The 21801-nt window shown below is 40.3% G+C and overlaps 2 long non-coding RNA genes across 3 annotated transcripts in view; one reads left to right on the forward strand and one right to left on the reverse strand.

Moving 5' to 3' along the window:
* The window catches only part of LOC117290602, a 31796-nt gene extending 12987 nt beyond the window's left edge, over positions 1–18809 (forward strand). For both annotated transcript variants that reach the window (XR_004519056.1, XR_004519057.1), the window contains exons 3-7: positions 3287–3556; positions 4216–4342; positions 14853–15026; positions 16477–16542; positions 18571–18809. This is a non-coding gene — a long non-coding RNA (uncharacterized LOC117290602). The remainder of the gene's footprint in view (positions 1–3286; positions 3557–4215; positions 4343–14852; positions 15027–16476; positions 16543–18570) is intronic.
* Positions 18810–19608: 799 nt separating this feature from the next.
* On the reverse strand, positions 19609–21312 carry LOC117289875. The gene is made up of 2 exons (XR_004518991.1): positions 21042–21312; positions 19609–20843 (listed from the first exon to the last, which is right to left on the reverse strand). It is a non-coding gene; the product is annotated as an uncharacterized LOC117289875 (long non-coding RNA).
* Between the last annotated feature and the right edge of the window lie 489 nt (positions 21313–21801).

The following is a 21801-nucleotide window of genomic DNA, read 5'->3' on the forward strand; positions in this document are numbered from 1 at the left end:
TCCTCCTCCGCATGCTGCTCGATATTGGTTGAGTTGCAGCGGTGTCTTGATGTGGTGGTGCTACAAGCTGTCTAGGTGTTGATGACACAGTGGGTTCAAATGTTGTGGATGGCAGTGAGTTCTTGAAGTGTGGATAATGGAATGAAGGGTTGTATGGAAACCAGTCATTGTGTCTGCTTCCGGTGTTGTCTACTGTATGGACGAGGGTGCCATTTCTGGTGACTTGAACATCAAGGAAAGAAATGGTGTTGTTTTCCTCTTGTTCCATGGTGAATTTGATCAGTGGCTGCTGGTTTTTAAGGTGTTGGAGGAACTGCCTTGCAGTTGGGTCAAACCTCAAAGGTATCATCAACATAGAAGAGCAGAGGCGAAGATCAACGATCTTGATGGAATCCAGTTGACAGTTGGAACACAGTTCATACATGTATGAGCAAATCTGCCAGGACCAGAGATAGATGAGATCCAACGGCGACCCAGCCTGATAAAAATACACAGGTTATGAGAAGATTGTGGACTTGTTAAAAGTGAGGCTTGTGCGGTCTGTCATGAAGGGATCCACTTGTAGGCGTTGTTTGGTGTGATGAGATTTGCTTCTTCCTTGGATATGTTGGGAAGAGAGAGACTGTGTCAAAACTGACAAAAATGTTGGATTGACTGAGGTGAATTTTCTTTTAAGTTAAGTGATGTTGCATTTGATATCTGTGATGGGTTTTCTAGGTAGGTGTCTGCCTAACCCTAACTATAAACCTAACCCTCACCCTCACCCTCACCTTAATCCTCACCCTAACCCTTTAACCCTTACCCTAAACGTTACTCTAACCCTATCTCACTAGCAACACTTACCGACACCGACTGACACTTGCGGATACCTACCGAGAAACCCCATCCCGGACATTGAATGCAAAATCACCAAGGAGTTTTTGGTATCTTTTATTCAGTCTCTAAGCCATCAGAATCTCAGAAACCCACATACTGTCATCTTAAGCCCTCTGCATCATCCTGCCCTCGGATCTTTGGTCAACCCAAGATGTATGTTAGTTTTCTCTTCATATTCTGTCTTTGTGCGTAATAATTGCTGTTTTGGTAACGGAACGGACGCTTGACAAATGCTATGGAAATTTGCAAGGACTGTATAAAACTATCATCAAGCAGAGACAAGAGAGCAGTTACAGGCAAAGATGGCAGCATGAAGAGCTTGTCTGGAAACTAAGGGTCTGAAGATCAAGGGTGGAAAGACCATGGTGATGAATAGTTGAATCAGCAGTGGACCAATGACGAGCTCTGGTGCATGGCTGTGTGGTGTGTGTGGGAAGGGTGTACATGTAGCTGCAAAGTCAGTCCAGTGTACAATGTGTAGGAAGTGGGTTCACAGGTGATTTAGCTGCGTGAAGGGTAGTCTTCAGGCTGCTAGCATCACGTTCTTGACATGTTTGAGATGGTGGAGTCGTTCTGCTACCTGAGTGACATGATGGGTGCTGAGGGAGCTATTCAAGTGCAGCATTGACATCAGGCATGAGGAGTGGATGGAAGAAGTTCAGGAAGCTGGCCCCATTTTTTACATAAAATGGGCCGTCCCTGAAGATGAAGGGCCAGGTATACACCACCTGTGTCCAAAGCTGCATGGTGTCAGCTGCGAGACATGGCCGGCCCACAAGAGTGTGGCACATTCAGCAGATGGAACGAGCAGAGATGAGAATGATTAGGGGGATATGTGGGGTGTCTCTGTCTGACGGGCTGTCAAGTGAGGAGCTGAGGAGGAGAGTCGGAGTGGATGGGATCGGCACCGCATTGAGGAGGCACAGGCTGAGGTGGTTTGGTCATGTGGAGAGAAAGGAGGATGCCAACTGGGTCAAGAGGTGTACCAACGTAAATTGTGGGTGGGGCCACACAAGACGTGGCAGAGCTCCTTGTCCAGTGACATGCAACTGCTTGGCGTCAATGCAAGGGACCCGATCGTCAGGGCCACTGGTGGAGAATGGCCATAGGGAGGGAGCAGGCCCATCCAAAATAGACTTGACAATGGCCTTAAAACTTACATGATGATCTAGGCCGGGTTGTCTCGTCGGATCATAACACTGTTCAACTGCTACCCAAGTATGTTCAATGATTAAAACCATCTAAACCGCTTGTAAGAACTACGGCTACTCTAATGGCATGGATTGAGTGGTCTTTAAAACATTGGCCACACTGATGAGGCTACAGAGGTGATTTTGGCATACATCAATTTCTGCAAAGCCATGATCATCCCAGAGAAGGTGTACACCTTCTAGCACATTTGCCCCAGTTTTTCACTCCCTATATCAATGGTGTTTGGATATTCGTTTAAAGGTATTGATGTCTTCTATGGTCAACTCTGATATCCAAAATGCCCAAACCATTATAGACCCATGGCCCTTTGCGATTCCTATGAAGTGTTTTGAGCAGATTATTAATGTATGTATTTGTCACAAACCAAAGATCGATCCATCAGTTTGCTTATAGAGCAAAACAAGGTGTAGAAGATGCTGTCATTACATCTGTCATTAAAATATGCTCATCTTGAAACTATACAGCGTCTTACGCTAGAGTTCTCTTTTTAGATCTGTCATCCGCAAATATAGGCTAAATTGTTGATGGATCAAATGCATAGCATGGATGTAAACCTTATTAGTTGTGGATTTATAATAATAACAATAATAACAAAACGTTTCCCAAATCGCTTATCTGCAAAATAAAAAGCAACAAGAAAACTTAAAGTAAATTTCCGAATTAAAACCCACAACAAAATTATATAAAATAGGCAAGTCCAGCTGTTACCTAAATTAAACCATAAAAAAAAACTACAAACAACAAAAGGATCTGAAAAATTACTGTAAACCTATAGTAATTAAAAAAGTAAAAAGTTAAAAGCCAAAACAATTATGGATTTGATTAACTGTTCGATAGCAGAGCGTTTGTCGCAGTAATGTTTACAGTTTTTGGTGTTTAGGCCTAACAAAGACAAATTTACGAACCAATGACCTGTGTAGTAAAGTGGTTTGTCTTATAACATCATAAAATCAAATGGTATTATCAAATCTGCTAGTAGGTTGCATGGTCTGTTTTATTCCTGTGACATTAAGGTTTTTCATTGTGTTTTGTACACTTGTTTAACTCATTAAGTAAGAAACCAGAAAGGAAACTGACTGGGTAGATCTTAAAAATGTTGGTTGAACAAGGCAAATTGACTGGAGCTGGACTTGCAAGTCCTGCTCCCGTAAATTTGTCCTTGTTCAAACCCCATTTCTTTTTTTATATGCCCTTGCAGGAATCGTTCGGAATGAGACAACAGATGTGTTGGAAGATGTGCAGGGAGGCATCCATCAGGGCCCCACGCAATGGCTGCTTAAGTGGCTCAAGCCCCTAAAGTGCCATTTGATGCCATGAAGCTTTACTGTAGTGAAATCATTGCCATCATCCTTCAAGCAGGTTGCAGATAGAGACATGGCCGGAAAAGCATAGGAGAATGAGATGTTCAAAAACATCTTCAACTGTTTGTGTTCTGCTCAGATGTTGTCTAGCAACAAGGGGCGCTCAGGTAATACTGCTAAGAATTCTCATTACAACAAATCATTAGTAAAAACTAAAACAAAAATTGAAAAAGGCACAAGTCTAGACAGACATGAGTCCAGATGAAACAGGAGAATACATACTTGTGTAGGAAGAAGCTTATAGAAAGTAATAGGGTGTTAATAGCAAACCTTTGATCATAATTTGTTGCATCAGCAATGTCATCTCGACAGGTAGATGCTGCTGATAAGTAGCATCAAAGTGCTCCGAGTAAAATGGTTGTCAATTCGTCTTACATTCGCTATTATTATGTTGAATCCAGATTATCAATTGTGCTGCATGCATTAGGCGTAAGAGTAGGGATAGAGGGTACTGGAAATCATGCTCAAAATCTCTGTTTTTCCCGGGAGTCACAGGCAGGCACCTACTTTGCTAAGCTTCATTTCCCTCATACAAAGAGGGACAGATGGTACTGGAAATCATGCCCAATATCTCATTTTTTCTTTGGGGGTCAGAGGCAGGCACCTACCTTTCTAAGGTTGTCCCCCTAGTGGAAGAGCCCATTATGAGTGCAGGCGTATGTTTATCTCCTATTGTGGTTCTTATATACTGCCTCTGTTTGTTCATCACAGAAATTTAAAATCACAACTTGCCCATTCATTGGAAGTTCTCATACTTTATTTCCAGATGTGGTTGAACTTTACCAAGATGCATGACTTTATGTGCTTCTTGTTTGATGGGAAATCAAGCATTATCATTGATTGTTTCAAGGTCGGATCTACACTCAAGCTTGCAAGAAGAAGAATGGAATCAGGTCAGTACAGATTGCATCAATTTTGTAAATCTATGCAAAGGCACTTTTTTGTGTAACCACAGTGCCAAATGTTACTTTCATGTTATCACAAACAGCGTTGAAATTTGTAAATGATTCTGCATTAGTCATGCAGAATCAATTTTTTTGTCCCTCCAAGAGGAATTGCTCATTTTCATTGTTTGCGTATAATTCACGTGATGGTTGAAGAATGGACCATGCAACTACTACGGAAAACGCAGTATCAAAGATCAAGTGTGTAAGAAAGACCATAATGAAACCCACAAGAAGCGTGTATATTATACAAGTGTAATTGATTTATAGAAATGGTACTTTAAAAATGTAAAAAAAAAATAAAAAATTTAGGAATAGTCGGGATACCATGGCGACCCAGCAGTTTGCTCATAATAGTAATAATAAATAATAATTAAACACATTTATATCTCGCCAAAACCATAAAAAATGCTCCCAAGCGCTTTACAACAATAACAATTATCATTTAACCACAAAAAGCAAAATCAATAAAAGGTAAAAAATAACATCCCAAAAATATGATGATTAAACATTAAAGGTATAAGTACAAGTAAACAGATATATAATCAATCAAACATATTAGTAAAAACCACGTAAAATATATCGATCCAGAAAAGTTACCCAAGATACTTAACTTTTTAATGCAACCAGTAAATGAAAAAAAGGGAAGGCATAAAATACAATGGGTTGTGGGTGAAGCATCTTGCTGATACGTCTAGCCATGTTAGAGGTTGGTGAGCCCCTGGATGCCATGATGGGGCAGAGTGGAACATCAGGATTGAGTAGCAGTAAACAGCTCAACTATGTTTGATATGGTTACCATGCCACGTTCTCGACACATTTTTTATTGCACAGAAAAACATTGTGAAAACTAGTGTGCGGGATCGTACGTTCCGAATTTTACCTCCATATAAATTAAATGGATCACAATGTTAACATTAAATAACATTTTCGAATAAATAATGTTATGGAATCAATGGAAAAGGGCACAACGGCCAAGTGGCCGTAAGGTACATGATTTTTAAAAGGGCTTCACGGCAATTCGCTGGGGCATCGCGGCACTGGCCGCTGGTGGCCGCTGTACAGGTCGAGGCCTGCAATATAGTGGGGGTGGATCGCAAGGCACGATTGTGAGTACAAGGTACGAGACGGCAGTGCTGCCTCCCAGCATGCTGCTCTATAAAGGGAACGAGAGCTTGATTTATACCAAAGGGGCGCGCAGTGCTGCCTCTACTGCACGCTGCACAGTAAAGGGAACGAGTAGAGCTGTGTTTTTACCAATCTACAGGAGCGTGTCGGCTGCCCTATCAGGGACGCTCCAGACGGCAATGCTGCCTCCACTGCATGCTGCACAGTAAAGGGAACGACAGCTGGGTTTTTACCAATCTACAGGAGCATGTCGGCGAGTCCAGGGACGCTCCAGATGGCAATGCTGCCTCCACTGCAAGCTGCACAGTAAAGGGAACAAGAGCTGGGTTTTTACCAATCTACGGGAGCGTGTCGGCGAGTCCAGGGACGCTCCAGACGGCAATGCTGCTTCCACTGCACGCTGCACAGTGAAGGGAACGAGAGCTGGGTTTTTACCAATCTACGGGAGCGTGTCGGCGTGTCCAGGGACGCTCCAGACGGCAATGCTGCTTCCACTGCACAGTAAAGGGAATGAGAGCTGGGTTTTTCCCAATCTACTGGAGCGTGTCGGCGAGTCCAGGGACGCTCAAGACGGCAGTGCTGCCTCCACTGCACGCTGCACAGTAAGGGAACGAGAGATGGGTTTTTTACCAATCTACAGGAGTGCGTCGGCGGGTCCATCAGGGACGCTCTAGACGGCAGTGCTTCCTCCTCCGCAAGCTGCTCGATATTGGTTGAGTTGCAGCGGTGTGATGTGGTGAAAGGATGGTACAAGCTATCTAGGTGTTGATGGCACAGTGAGTTCTTGAAGTGTGGAAAATGGAATGAAGGGTTGTATGGAAACAAGTCATTGTGTCTGCTTCCGGTGTAGTCTACTGTATGGACGAGGGTGCCATCTGCTTTTCTGGTGACTTGATTGTCAAGGAAAGAAATGGTGTTGGTCTCCTCATGTTCCATGGTGAATTTGATCAGTGGCTGCTGGTTTTTAAGGTGTTGGAGGAACTGCCTTGCAGTTGGGTTAAACCTCAAAGGTATCATCAACATAGAAGAGCAGAGGCGAAGATCAACGTTCTCGATGGAATCCAGTTGACAGTTGGAACAGAGTTCATACATGTATGAGCAAATCCGCCAGGACCAGGGATAGAGGAGATCCAACGGCGACCCAGCTTGATGAAGATACACAGGTTATGAGAAGATTATGGACTTGTTAAAAGTGAGGCTTGTGCGGTCTGTCATGAAGGGATCCACTTGTAGCGGTGTTTGGTGTGATGAGATTTGCTTCTTCCTTGGGTATGTTGGGAAGAGAGAGACTGTGTCAAAACTGACAAAAATGTTGGATTGACTGAGGTGAATTTTCTTTTAAGTTAAGTGATGTTACATTTGATGTCTGTGATGGGTTTTCTAGGTAGGTGTCTGCCTAAGTCTAACTATAAACCTAACCCTCACCCTCACCTTCACCTTAATCCTCACCCTAACCCTTTAACCCTTACCCTAAACGTTACTCTAACCCTATCTCACTAGCAACACTTACAGACACCGACTGACACTTGCGGATACCTACCGAGAAACCCCATCCCAGACATTGAATGCAAAATCACCAAGGAGTTTTTGGTATCTTTTATTCAGTCTGTAAGCCATCAGAATCTCAGAAACCCACATACTGTCATCTTAAGCCCTGTGCATCATCCTGCCCTCGGTTCTTTGGTCAACCCAAGATGTATGTTAGTTTTCTCTTCATATTCTATCTTTGTGCGTAATAATTGCTGTTTTGGTAACGGAACGGACGCTTGACAAATGCTATGGAAATTTGCAAGGACTGTATAAAACTATCATCAAGCAGAGACAAGAGAGCAGTTACAGGCAAAGATGGCAGCATAAAGAGCTTGTCTGGACACTAATGGTCTGAAGATAAAGGCTGGGCAGACCATGGTGATGGTTAGTTGAATCAGCAGTGGACCAATGACGAGCTCTGGTGCATGGCTGTGTGGTGTGTGTGGGAAGGGTGTAGCTGCAAAGTCAGTCCAGTGTACAATGTGTAGGAAGTGGGTTCACAGGTGAAGTAGTTGGGTGAAAGATAGTCTTCAGGCTGCTAGCATCATGTTCTTCTGCAAGAGATGTCAGGGTAATGGTCACTGGTCGGAAGAGAGAGAAGCGGGTCTGGAAAACTGCCGCTACATGTTTGAGATGGTGGAGTCGTTTCAGATGAGCTATTCAGATGCAGCATTGACATCATCAGGCATGAGGAGTGAATGGAAGAAGTTCAGGGAGCTGGCCCCTTTTTTTACATAAAAGGGGCTGTCCCTGAAGATGAAGGGCCAAGTTTACACCACCTGTGTCCAGAGCTGCATGGTGTCGGCTGCGAGACATTGCCGGCCCACAAGGGTGTGGCACATTCAGTAGATGGAACAAACAGAGATGAGAATGATTAGGAGAATGTGCATGATGTGCAGGGTGTCTCTGTCTGACGGGATGTCAAGTGAGGAGCTGAGGAGGAGAGTCGGAGTGGAGGGGATTGGCACCTTATTGAGGAGGCACAGGCCGAGGTGGTTCGGTCATGTGGAGAGAAAGGAGGATGCCAACTGGGTCAAGAGGTGTACCAACGTAAATTGTGGGTGGGGCCACACCTGTTGGCCGACCACGCAGAGCTCCATGTCCAGTGATATGCAACTGCTTGGCGTCAATGCAAGGAACCCAACGGACAGGGTTACTGGTGGAGGGCGGCCATAAGGAGGAAGCAGGACCATCCAAAACAGACTTGACAACGGCCTTAAAATTTACATGATGATCTAGGCCGGGTTGTCTCGTCGGTTCATAACACTGTTCAACTGCTACCCAAGTATGTTCAATGATTAAAACCATCTAAACCACTTGTAAGAACTACGGCTACTCTAATGGCATGCTTCTAGTAGGCCTATAGGGATTGAGAGGTTTTTAAAACATCTGCCACACTGATGAGGCTACAGAGGTGATTTTGGCATACATCAATTTCTGCAAAGCCATGATCATCCCAGAGAAGGTGTTACACATTTGCCCCAGTTTTTCACTCCCTATTTCAATGGTCTTTGGATATTGGTCTAAAGGTATTGATATCTTCTATGGTCAACTCTGATGTATAGATTGCATCAATTTTGTAAATCTATGCAAAGGCACTTTTTGTGTAACCACAGTTCCAAATGTTACTTCTTATGTTATCACAAACAGCGTTGAAATTTGTAAATGATTCTGCATAAGTCATGCAGCATAAATTGTTGTGTCCCTCCAAGAGGAATTGCCCATTTTCATTGTTTGCGTATAATTCACGTGATGGTTGTAGAATGGACCATGCAACTACTACTACTACGGAAAACGCAGTATCGAAGATCAAGTGTGTAAGGAAGACCAGAATGAAACCCACTAGAAACGTGTATATTATACAAGTGTAATTGAATTATAGAATTGGTACTTTAAAAATGTAAAATAACTATAAAAATAGGAATAGACGAGATACCGTGGCGACCCAGCAGTTTGCTCATAATAGTAATAATAAATAATAATTAAACACATTTATATCACGCCAAAACCATAAAAAAAATGCTCCCAAGCGCTTTATAACAATAAAAAAATTCATTTAACCAAAAAAAGCAAAACCAATAAAAGGTATAAAATAACATCCACAAAATATGATGATTAAACATTAAAAGTATAAGTACAAGTAAACAGATATATAATCAATCAAACATATTAGTAAAAACCACGTGAAATATATCGATCCAGAAAAGTTACCCAAGATACACAACAGATTTCTTTTTTAAATGCAACCAGTAAATTAAAAAAGGTATAAAATACAATGAGTTGTGGGTGGAGGATCTTGGTGATATGTCTAGCCATGGTAGAGGTTGGTAAGCCCCTGGATGCCATGATGGGGCAGAGTGGAACATCAGGATTGTGTATCTTGGGTTGACCGAAGAAACAAGGGCAGGAGGATGCAAAGTGCTTGGGATGACAGTACATAGTTGTGATGATGGCTTGCCTGGTGATCTTGCATTTTTGTGGTGGGAATAGGGTTTCTTGGTAGGTGTCTGTTAGTGTTAGTCGACAGAATGTCAGTCACCTCGTGGTTCTAGTTGTGGTGGATATGACCACAGTGGCCGACATGATATGGATTGATTGGTCTTGAGGTATAGCTTAGATGGTGGCATTCGTTTGCTTTGGTTGTGTCTTGGTAGCTTAGTGTTCTTGAGGTTTGCAGGATCAGGATGCGGACTTGAGTTAGGGTTAGAGTTAGGTTCAGCGTTAGGGTTAGGGTTGTGGTTGATTGTGGACTGTTGTCCTGTCCACCTCTTCTATCCCTGTCATTGAATGCAAAATCACCAAGCAGCTCTGATCTTTCTGTCAGGCTCAAGCCATCGCACACCCATATACTGTCATTTCAAAATCTCTGCATCCTCCTGCCCTTGTTTCTTCAGTCAACCTAAGATACACAATCCTGATTTCCCTTCCGCCCCATCATGGCATCCAGGGGCTTACCAACCTACAACATGGCTAGACATCTCACCAAGATCCTCCAACTGCTAATCGGCCTCACACGGCACCACATCATCAACTCAAGCCAGTTGGTCAACAGGCAAATAATTAGTTCTACCCATCAACAATTAAACAAAAAAATTATTACTTACAACAAATTTAAATAGTTTAAAATTAGCAAGCGACACAACAGTTTAAAAGTTTTTTTATAGTAGGCCCCTCAACAAATAAATGAATAAAAAAGTACAAGAAAAATAAGAAAAATCAAGAGATATTCATAGATAAATAATTAATTGAATATAAAGAGATATTAATAAATAAATAAAGAAATAAAGAAATAAACAAACAAGTAAATAAATAAATAAATATATAACAACAAGAATAGAGAAATTAAAAAAGTTTTATGAGCAAACCGCTGGGTCCCCATGGGATTTCCTCTGTACCTACTTTAACTAATATTTTACTTCTAAAAATAATTTCTCTATAGGCCTACCAATTCGGCTTTTTTGACAATTATTGTGAAAGAAACTTTCAAACCACAAGTCCTTCTCATTCGCACTGATCAGTACATGCTGCTTATGGGTTTTATTGACCAATAGTGGTCTTGAAGTATTTGTTTGGCCAAATAAAACAACTCAATTTTCAAAGTAAAACATTTTTTGGTTTATAAACCGCGATTTATTTGTTGATTTAGGGGCTTTATGCTGTTTATAAACTGAGGGACTTATGTGCAGACCTATCAATTTTGAAGAAAACAAAACGGCACACAATTTTTTCAAGAAATAGTTTGTTGAAACAGACGGGACAAATTGTACAACGCAAAACTTAAAAAATCTATAAAAAAAAATAATGCAACGTGGAGGACTCCACCAACCTGATCGCTGCTACAAGACCTTGCCTCGTTTTTATTCCTAGATGAATGGGTCACAATAAGTCACAGTTCCCTACTCCATAGTTTTTTCAAAGGAAATCTGTGCGTTCAACAAGACCGTTTTTGTCCATATTTATAAACACTTTGGTCTAGCGGCTTTTCTTAACCGCGAATTGAAAATAATTGTCATCCTTGGACCACTGATTTACTCGATAATTTCTCACAATATAGTGGGGGTGGATCGCAAGGCACGATTGTGAGTACAAGGTACGAGACGGCAGTGCTGCCTCCCAGCATGCTGCCCTAAGGGAACGAGAGCTTGGTTAATACCAAAGGGGCACGCAGTGCTGCCTCTACTGCATGCTGCATATAAAAGGGAACGAGTAGAGCTGTGTTATTACAAATCTACAGGAGCGTGTCGGCTGCCCCATCAGGGACGCTCCAGACGGCAATGCTGCCTCCACTGCATGCTGCACAGTAAAGAGAACGAGAGCTGGGTTTTTACCAATCTACAGGAGCATGTCGGCGAGTCCAGGGATGCTCCAGATGGCAATGCTGCCTCCACTGCACGCTGCACAGTGAAGGGAACGAGAGCTGGGTTTTTACCAATCTACGGGAGCGTGTCGGCGAGTCCAGGGATGCTCAAGACGGCAATGCTGCCTCCACTGCACGCTGCACAGTAAAGGGAACGAGAGCTGGGTTTTTACCAATCTACTGGAGCGTGTCGGCGAGTCCAGGGACGCTCAAGACGGCAACGCTGCCTCCACTGCACGCTGCACAATAAAGGGAAGGAGAGCTGGGTTTTTACCAATCTACGGGAGCGTGTCGGCGTGTCCAGGGACGCTCCAGACGGCATTGCTGCTTCCACTGCACAGTAAAGGGAACGAGAGCTGGGTTTTTACCAATCTACTGGAGCGTGTCGGCGAGTCCAGGGACGCTCAAGACGGCAGTGCTGCCTCCACTGCACGCTGCACAGTAAGGGAACGAGAGATGGTTTTTTAACCAATATACAGGAGTGCGTCGGCGGGTCCATCAGGGATGCTCTAGACGGCAGTGCTTCCTCCTCCGCAAGCTGCTCGATATTGGTTGAGTTGCAGCGGTGTGATGTGGTGAAATGATGCTACAAGCTATCTAGGTGTTGTTGGCACAGTGAGTTCTTGAAGTGTGGATAATGGAATGAAGGGTTGTATGGAAACAAGTCATTGTGTCTGCTTCCGGTGTAGTCTACTGTATGGACGAGGGTGCCATCTGCTTTTCTGGTGACTTGATCGTCAAGGAAAGAAATGGTGTTGTTCTCCTCTTGTTCCATGGTGAATTTGATCAGTGGCTGCTGGTTTTTAAGGTGTTGGAGGAACTGCCTTGCAGTTGGGTCAAACCTCAAAGGTATCATCAACATAGAAGAGCAGAGGCGAAGATCAACGTTCTCGATGGAATCCAGTTGACAGTTGGAACTGAGTTCATACATGTATGAGCAAATCCACCAGGACCAGGGATAGAGGAGATCCAACGGCGACCCAGCTTGATGAAGATACACAGGTTATGAGAAGATTATGGACTTGTTAAAAGTGAGGCTTGTGCAGTCTGTCATGAAGGGATCCACTTGTAGGCATTGTTTGGTGTGATGAGATTTGCTTCTTCCTTGGGTATGTTGGGAAGAGAGAGACTGTGTCAAAACTGACAAAAATGTTGGATTGACTGAGGTGAATTTTCTTTTAAGTTAAGTGATGTTGCATTTGATGTCTGTGATGGGTTTTCTAGGTAGGTGTCTGCCTAACTCTAACTATAAACCTAACCCTCACCCTCACCCTCACCTTAATCCTCACCCTAACCCTTTAACCCTTATCCTAAACGTTACTCTAACCCTATCTCACTAGCAACACTTACAGACACCGTCTGACACTTGCGGATACCTACCGAGAAACCCCATCCCGGACATTGAATGCAAAATCACCAAGGAGTTTTTGGTAACTTTTATTCAGTCTCTAAGCCATCAGAAAATCAGAAACCCACATACTGTCATCTTAAGCCCTCTGCATCATCCTGCCCTCGGATCTTTGGTCAAACCAAGATGATTGTTTGTTTTCTCTTTATTTTCTATCTTTGTGCCTAATATTTGCTGTTTTGGTAACGGAAGCTATGGAATTGTGCAAGGAGTGTATAAAACTATCATCAAGCAGAGACAAAAGAGCACTTACAGGCAAAGATTGCAGTATGGAGAGCTTGTCTGGAAACATAAAGGCTGAAGATAAAGGCTGGGAAGACCATGGTGATGGTTAGTTGAATCAGCAGTGGACCAATGACGAGCTCTGGTGCATGGCTGTGTGCTGTGTGTGGGAAGGGTGTAGCTGCAAAGTCAGTCCAGTGTACAATTTGCAGGATTTGGGCTTGTAGTTGCTTGAAGGGCAGTCTTCAGGCTGCTAGCATCATGTTCTTGACATGTTTGAGATTGTTGAGTCGTTCTGCTACCTTGATGACATGAAGGGTGCCGAGAGAGCTATTGAGAGGCAGCATTGACATCATCAGGCACGAGGAGTGAATGGAAGAAGTTCAGGGAGCTGGCCCCATTTTTTACATAAAAGGGGCCGTCCCTGAAGATGAAGGGCCAGGTATGCACCACCTGTGTCCAAGGCTGCATGGTGTCAGCTGCGAGACATGGCTCACAAGGGTGTGGCACATTCAGCAGATGGAACAAGCAGAGATGAAAATGATTAGGGGGATGTGTGGGGTGTCTCTGTCTGATGGGATGTCAAGTGAGGAGCTTTTTGGTTGCACCGTGTGTAATACTTGTACCCCACAGGGACTGTTATATTTATTTCCAACGATTTTAAATGTAAAGGCGCATCCTCTTGTATTGCTGTAAAATATGCCGATGATACTTCTCTTGCTGAATTCATTTCAAGCAATAAAGTCAGTGCTTTCGGAAAGCTACTTGTGCGAAATGTTTTTAACAGAAATTATATTTTAACTTGTTTATAATGCGTTTGTTCACCATTTAAATGTAATGTAGATATGTGTAAACTTGAAGGTTTTGAAAAACTAAGAACACTTCTGCTGTTGACGGCGCGCGTCAAAATGACAAGATGCTTTGACGTCATGTCTGGGAGGTTTTTTTATATACCTACACGCTGCAACAAATCGGCTATACAAATTGGAGCTCCCAACTATGACATAACATGAGTGATTACGCAACAGAGCTTTTCGCGAATCTTTCAGAAAAGCGCTGTATGGGTATTCGAAATGATTGAGGTTTTTTTTTCACAATTAAAATCTATATAGTCATATGACTCGATTTCCTTGATTGAAAACATTTTAAATGAAATTCAGCAAAGTTCACTACTTGACATTTTTGTTCAAGCAGGTCTTTGAGGACAATGTGAACAATTTTGTTACATGGTGCACTGACAACTACCTTACCCTCTCAATGCGGCGAAATATAAGGCAATCACTGAACTAAATAGAAAAAAGAGAAGCAAACACGAGTCTAATAATGATTGCTAATGGTGTTGTGTCAGAATGCAATACCTGGGTGTTTATTGATGATAAACTTAACTGGAAATGTAGTTCTTAGAAACTCAGTGCTAAATGCAATCAACGCCTGTATCTTTTAAGGCGCATGAAATCTTTTTTTTAATGTAGATAGGGATCATTTCAACTTGTTATATCAGGCGGTTATTCAATCTGTTATATCCTTTTGTAGTGTAGTGTGGTCATTTTGTCTTCTGATAACATCAAATGTATTATCAATTCTGCTAGCAGGTTGCATGGTCTGTTTTATACCTGTGTCATTAAGGTTGTTCATCGTGTTTTGTACACCTTGTTTTACTCATTAAGTAAGAAACCACAAGAGAAACTGATGTGGACAGATCTTTAAAAGTTTGGTTGAACAAAGAAAAATTGACTGGTGCTGGACTTGCAAGTCCTGCTCCCGTCAATTTTCCTTGTTCAAACCCCATTTCTTTTTTTCACATGTTCTTGCAGGAGTCGTTGAGAATATGACATTTATGAGATGTGTGGGAATTGATAAGCGAGAAGGCATCCCAGCAGGGCTTCACATGCAATTGGGAGACTGAAGCCCACAAAATGCCATTTGATGCCAAGAAGCTTTACTGTAGTGAAATCATTGCCACCATCCTGCCCTGCAAGACACACAAGGTAAGTCAAGTTTGTTGTTATTCTATGTTCAAATATTACTAAAAACAACAGATACCATTTGCTAAAAAGGTTTTACTGAACTTTTGTATTGGAGGTCTGTGTTCAGAATTTAAAACAGTTTGTTATAATGATTTTGTTGTGGTTTGTGTGGCCAAGTTTGTGCGTACAACTTAACTCTAGTGCACACAACTTTATGGCATTTGCCAACCATTAGGCCTATGTCTGTGTTTCATTAAAGACACTGGACACTGTTGGTAATATTGTCAAAGACCAGTTATCTCACTTGGTGTATCTCAAAATATGCTTTTAAAAAACAAACTGTGGAAATTTCAGCTCAATTGGTCATCGAAGTTGCGAGATAATGATGAAAGAAAAAAACACCCTTGTCACACAAAGTTGTGTGCTTTCAGATGCTTGATTTCAAGATCTCAATTTCTAAATCTGAAATGAAGTTCGTGAAAAAAATTGCTTCTGTCTCGAAAACTATGTTACTGCAGTAGAGGGAGCCGTTTCTCACAATGTTTTATACTACCAACCTCTCCCCATTACTCGTTACCAAGAAAGGTTTAATATGCTACTTATAATTTTGAGTAATTACCATGTTCACTGCCTTTAAAAAGTCAAATTGCCTTCAATACCGAAATTGTTCCCACTGGTGTATGATTTCACTGTGCAATGTTTTTCTTTCCCAGAAATCATAACCCCTGGAGGTGTGACTTTGAAATGCCCTTTTTTGATATTTTAATTAGTCCTGTGATTGATCCTTTCTGTGTTGAAGACTATGCAGAGCACACTGTCAAACGATGCATCAAGTACTAGAGCTTCTGTCCCCTTGTTTTGGGGCCCTACATGTATGCGCTTAAAGGCACTGGACACTATTGGTAATTACTCAAAATAATTTTTAGCATAAAATTTACTTGGTAATAAGCAATGGAGAGCCGTGATAGTATAAAACATTGTGAGAAACGGCTCCCTCTGAAGTATCATAGTTTTTGTGAAAGAAGTAATTTAAAAAAAAAAATGATTTTGAGACCTCAGAGTTAGATTTTGAGGTCCTGAAATCAAGCATCTGAAAGCACACAACTTAGTGTGACAAGGGTGTTTTTTCTTTCATTATTATCTCGCAACTTCGACGACCAATTGAGCTCAAATTTTCACAGATTTGTTATTTTGTGTATATTATGTTGGGATACACCAAGTGAGAAGACTGATCTTTTGCAATTACCAAACGTGTGTGGCCAGTGCCTTTAAATGTTTTTACCAAGCCATGTGCACAAACCAATCAGCATTGATCTTTGGTGCGTCCCTTTCAGGGGTTAGTAACGAGAGATAAGGATACAGCCCACTGCCCGGGGTAACGAGGCTGCTTGGTTATCTGCATTAAGTATCACACCTTCTGAAGGCAATGAATCTAGTCTTATTTTTGCTTTCTGTTGTTGGATTATTTCAGAAAACAGAGCGAGTTACTCGGTGAGCTGGAATTCATGGCACACACACACTCCTGCAACAGCTTGCTGTAAGTAGCCACAAGATCTTTTCCCTGTCTCACAAATGTTATCAAGGAAAATTTACTGGGTATATTTGAAAAAGTACTTTGGGTTGAACAAAGACAAATTTACTAGTGGGACTTAAGTCTACGACCTCCGTTCTAGCACCCTACCAACCCAGCTATATCGCCCTATATTGGTGCTCTCCCTAGCTTGTCAATATCTTTGTTTGTGTTGCTAGTCAGAAGCAATTCAACCTGTTACTGCCTTCATAGCCAGGGATTACACCCAAGTTAACTATACAACCTAGGAAGTGACAGCCAGGGGATCAGCTTGTAAGGGGTGCAACTTATATATTTCAATATCAAATAGTAAACCTTTAGCTTGAAATGAACACAACACTACACGAGCAATACACCTACAACGACACAATGAAATTGATATGTGCATGCATATTAGAGTTCTAATTTTGATTGGTCTAGGGGAAGTTTCAAACAAGACTCAAAGTTAACTTTTTACACCTTGTTCTAATGTCACATAATCTGTCTGCCATTTGCGAGTCAAATTGCATGTAAAATTATGGAAAGCATTTAAATACATTGCCTAAAGTTCATATTACACAGTAACAAATTGGGAAACTGACTTCCAATGGTCCAACCAAGATTTATCGTGATAATGATGTCGGGTGAATTGGGTCAATACTAGGCTTGTATTACCTTAACGGCAAAGCTTGAACAGTTTTGCATTGATATTTGAGAGGGAAAAAGAGTAGACAACTTGAAGCAGCAGGTGAGCTGCCTCCATGTTTTGCAGTGGGCAAGGGAAACCTTAAAGACAGTGGACAATATTTGTAATTGTCAAAGACCAGTCTTCTCACTTGGTGTATTCCAACATATATATAAAATAACAAACCTGTGAAAATTTGAGGTCAATCGGTCGTCGAAGTTGCGAGATAATAATGAAAGAAAAAATACCCTTGTCACACTATTGTGTGCTTTTAGATGGTTGATTTCAAGACCTCAAATTCTAAACTTGAGGTCTCGAAATCAAATTTGTGGAAAATTACTTATTTCTCGAAAACTACGTCACTTCAGAGGGAGCCGTTTCTCACAATGTTTTATACTATCAACCTCTACCCATTACTCGTTACCAAGTGAGGTTTTGAGTAATTACCACTAGTGTCCACTGCCTTTATCAACAAAAAAAACTAAATTAATGTTCTTTATCCCCGATGCAAATTTAACATAATAATAATATTTGAGTTTATACAGCGCTTTTTCACTCCCGAATTGGTGTCTCAAAGCGCTTCAAATTATTACCCCTGGTCACTGGGCCTTAATTCACTCCTTAAACCATCTCAGCTCCCTGGGGAGTATACAGCCTCGTGCAACAAATGCGCTACTCGGCTAAATCAATCACAAGAACCATCTCTGCCCTCACAGGTCCCCATTTACCCCTGGGTCAAAAGAAGCAATAATGGTTAAGTGTCTTGCTCAGGGACACAAGTGTCACGACCGGGATTCGAACCCACACACTGCTGAACAGAATCAGCAGAGCTTGAATTCGGTGCTCTTAACCGCTCGGCCACGACACCCCACATCTCTTATAATCATTGCAGTACCCGCTGCCAAAACATAGGATTCGAACTGCCACTAGCTACCGGGCAATCTCGGTAGTCTAGTTGGTAAGACAATGCTCTAGAATTGCAAGGGTCGTGGGTTCGAATCCCACTCGAGTAACATGCCTGTGAAAAAAATTTCACAGGACTCGGGGAAAGTACTGAGTATACAATGCTAACACACATCGGTGTATGGGGAAAGTACTGAGTATACAGTGCTAACACACATCGGTGTATGGGTAAAAAACAAAATTAATTTTCTTTATCTTTATCTCTAATAACCTCATACAGTGGTGCGCATTTGTATTCCTTGATACAGAGAAGCAGGGTTACAAAAACTTGGTATTAGCGAATCTGAAATTCAAAACATATTTCTACCAATTTCGAAACCTGTTTGAGGAAGTTCTGAAATTCTGAAATGTTGCTATTTTCTTTACAGGTCTACAAAAGACAGAGCGGGCAAGCACATAGGAGAATGAGATGATGGAAAACCTCTTCGACAGAAATGAATTTAACAACAGAAAGATTTTATAACAGGTACTGAGCCCGGTTGTTTAATGTTTAATTTAATACTTAGAGAACCCATTGCATTTGGATTTGCCTTTTGGTCTTAAAGACACTGAACACGTTTGGTAACTGTCAAAGACCAGTATTCTCTGTTGGTGTATTCCAACATAACCATGCATAAAACAAAAAACCTGTTAAAATTTTGGCTTAATTGGTCATTGAAGTTGCAAGATAATCATGACAGAAAAAGCATCCTTTTTGTACAAAATAGTGTGCTTTCAAATAGGAATAAAAGGCTTCTTGCCAGAAGTCTTTTATTATTTTAGTGAGAAATGTCCTCTTTCTCAAAAACTGTGTTACTTCAGAGGGTGTCATTTCTCGCAATGTTTTATACTATCAGCAGCTCTCCGTTGCTCGTTACCAAGTAAGGTTTTATGCTAATAAATATTTTGAGTAATTACCAAACATGTACAGTGCCTTTAACAAAGTGCTTGCTATTAAATGAATAAAACTTTAAACTATAAAACAATTAACTACACAAATTTACTGGGAAATTGTGTGGTTTTCATTTTACCCTCTTGAACTAACACAGTCTGACATATTGTTGCAGCAAATTTTTTACTTCCCAAAATGGCGGACCATTTTAGTTCACAAAGTTAAAGGAAAACCACACAGTGTTGAGGCACATTACTGTAAATATTCATACACTTTACTTTTAAAACAAGTTTCCAAAAAGATGTCATAACAAAAGCTTTTATATCCCTAAGTGCCAAATCTAAAAGCAATGTATCGATGAACATTTCATTAATGTGGTTTAAATTGTTTAAATTTGAGATGTGATAAATTTAGAAAGATTTTATAATGAGTAGCCTTACTATGAGCCTGACCTTTTAATGTTGATTTACCTCACATGCTAAAAGGGATACATTGCATTTGGATTTGGCCCTTTGGGCTAAAAATAAAATAAATAAAAAATTAACATGGTTGGAAAGATGTTTTAAAAGTAAAACAAAATCATTCATACAACTATAGCTCAAAATTGTGCGGTTTTACTTTTACTTTGTGAGCTAATAACATGGACCGCCTTTTTTTTTAAACCAAGTTTTTTTGCTCAACCAAATTGCAGACCATTATTTTTCGTTCACAAAGTGAAAGGAAAACCACACAGTTTCAAGGCACTATAATTAGTGTAAATCTTTATTCACTACTTTTAAAACATGTTTCCAACCAGATTCGTTTAGTAATGTCGAATGCTTCCATAGCTCAACGTGCGTAATCTAAAAGCAATGTCTCTCCTAAAGAAGGTTTTTGATTAATATTTTATATTGTGATTTTAATTGATGAAATTTGAGATATGATGAATTTTAAAATAACACGGTTTACTAACAAATATTGAGACTGACTTTTCAATGTTGAATTACTACGCATGCTTAAATATTTTTGGCTTTATTGTGCTTGATATGAAATGAATATGGTTAAACATATATTTAAAAATTAGAAAATAATGAGTGACACAAATATATCTAGAAACTGTGTGTTTCTTTGCTCTCTTGAACTAACATGAAAAATGTTAGCTCACAAAGTGAAAGAAAAACCACAGTTTTTAAGGCATATTGGTGCAAATAATACTTGTAAAACACATTTACAACTAGATTTTTGTCATAACAAAGGCTTTCATTGGCCAAAGTGCAAAGTCTAAAAGGGATAGTTTGATGAATATTTCATCATTTTGATTTAAATTGTTGAAATTTAACAAGATTTGTTTATAACCAGTAATGAGCCTGTTTTTCAATGTTGAATTAAACTCACGCTTAAAGGGACACATTGCATTTGGATTTTGTTCTCTGGGCTAAAAACAGCAGCTGTTATAAAATGGATATTCACAAATTTATACCTTACTTTTACTTTATGAACTAACACGGTTGGACACGGTCCATCATTTTGTTGAAGCAAATTTTTGACTCCACAAAATAGCGGACCATTTTAGTTTAAAAAGTAAAAGGAAAACTACACAGTTTGAGGCAAATTAATGTCAATCATTATTCACTACTTTTAAAACAAATTTCCAACCAGATTTGTGTCATAACAAAATGTTTTCATACATGGCCAATTAAAGCGCCAAACCTAAAAGCAATGTTACTCTGAAAGGTTTTGATGAATATTTAATTATTTTGATTTAAATTGTGAATTTTGAGATGTGATGAACTTGACAAAAATAAAAGTACTAAGCCTGAGTTGTTGATGTTGAAATACATCACATACCTAAAAGGACACATTGCACTTGGATTGTGCGCTTCGGGCTGAACAAAAAGGCTGTTTTTATCAAATAAATGATTGAAAAGATGTTTTAAATAAAGATTAAAATGATTCACACACTTATACCTCAAAATTTTGTAGTTTTACTTTTACTTTGTGACCTAGTGGTTGGATCGTTAAAAACAAGGAAAATCACTAAGTATTGAGGCACATTAGTGTACATTATTATACAGTGCTTTTACAATTTTACATTAACAATGTTTGATAACGAGTACTGAGCCAGACTTTTTTCATAAGCAATTTCATTTTGCATGGAGTCTTAATTAATTGTGTTGTTGCCTTTGAAGTTGTGATCAGTGATGCAGGATTGTATAAATTTGCTAGAACCAAATGATGAGTAGAAAATAAAAAGTGAATAGATGAATCGATTAATTATGGTGTGTGAAATTAGTATTAGTGTTATTATTGCCAACTTCTATTTGGAGAAGAATTGGCAAGCATCTTGTCTGGTGTTGGGGTGGGTGTTTGGATGTGCCCAATTTGTACCATGTGTAATGCTATGAGGGCCATCTTGAACAAAAGTATTGTTGAATTTCCCCCCCCCCCCCCAAAAAAAAAAAAAAAAAAAATTATGTGAGTTATCTGAAAAATGTCAGGTTGTTTCTTTACAATTAATTAGATCAATTAGAAAAAAAAACCAAGAATACTTAAATACTGGATTTTTTTGAGTGAATGGTATTTCAAAGAGTATCACCTGCTCTAACGAAAAAAAGTTTAACTTTTACTTTTAATGGTCAGAAAAACCATGAAAAAAAGTTTAAAACGTTTCTTATAAAATACATAAGAATTGGTCACGTGATATATTGTCGGGATCCCGACAAAAACTAATTTTGAGCACTTTATTTCA

Source organism: Asterias rubens, chromosome 5 (assembly GCF_902459465.1).
Source record: "Asterias rubens chromosome 5, eAstRub1.3, whole genome shotgun sequence".
Lineage (NCBI taxonomy): Eukaryota > Metazoa > Echinodermata > Asteroidea > Forcipulatida > Asteriidae > Asterias > Asterias rubens.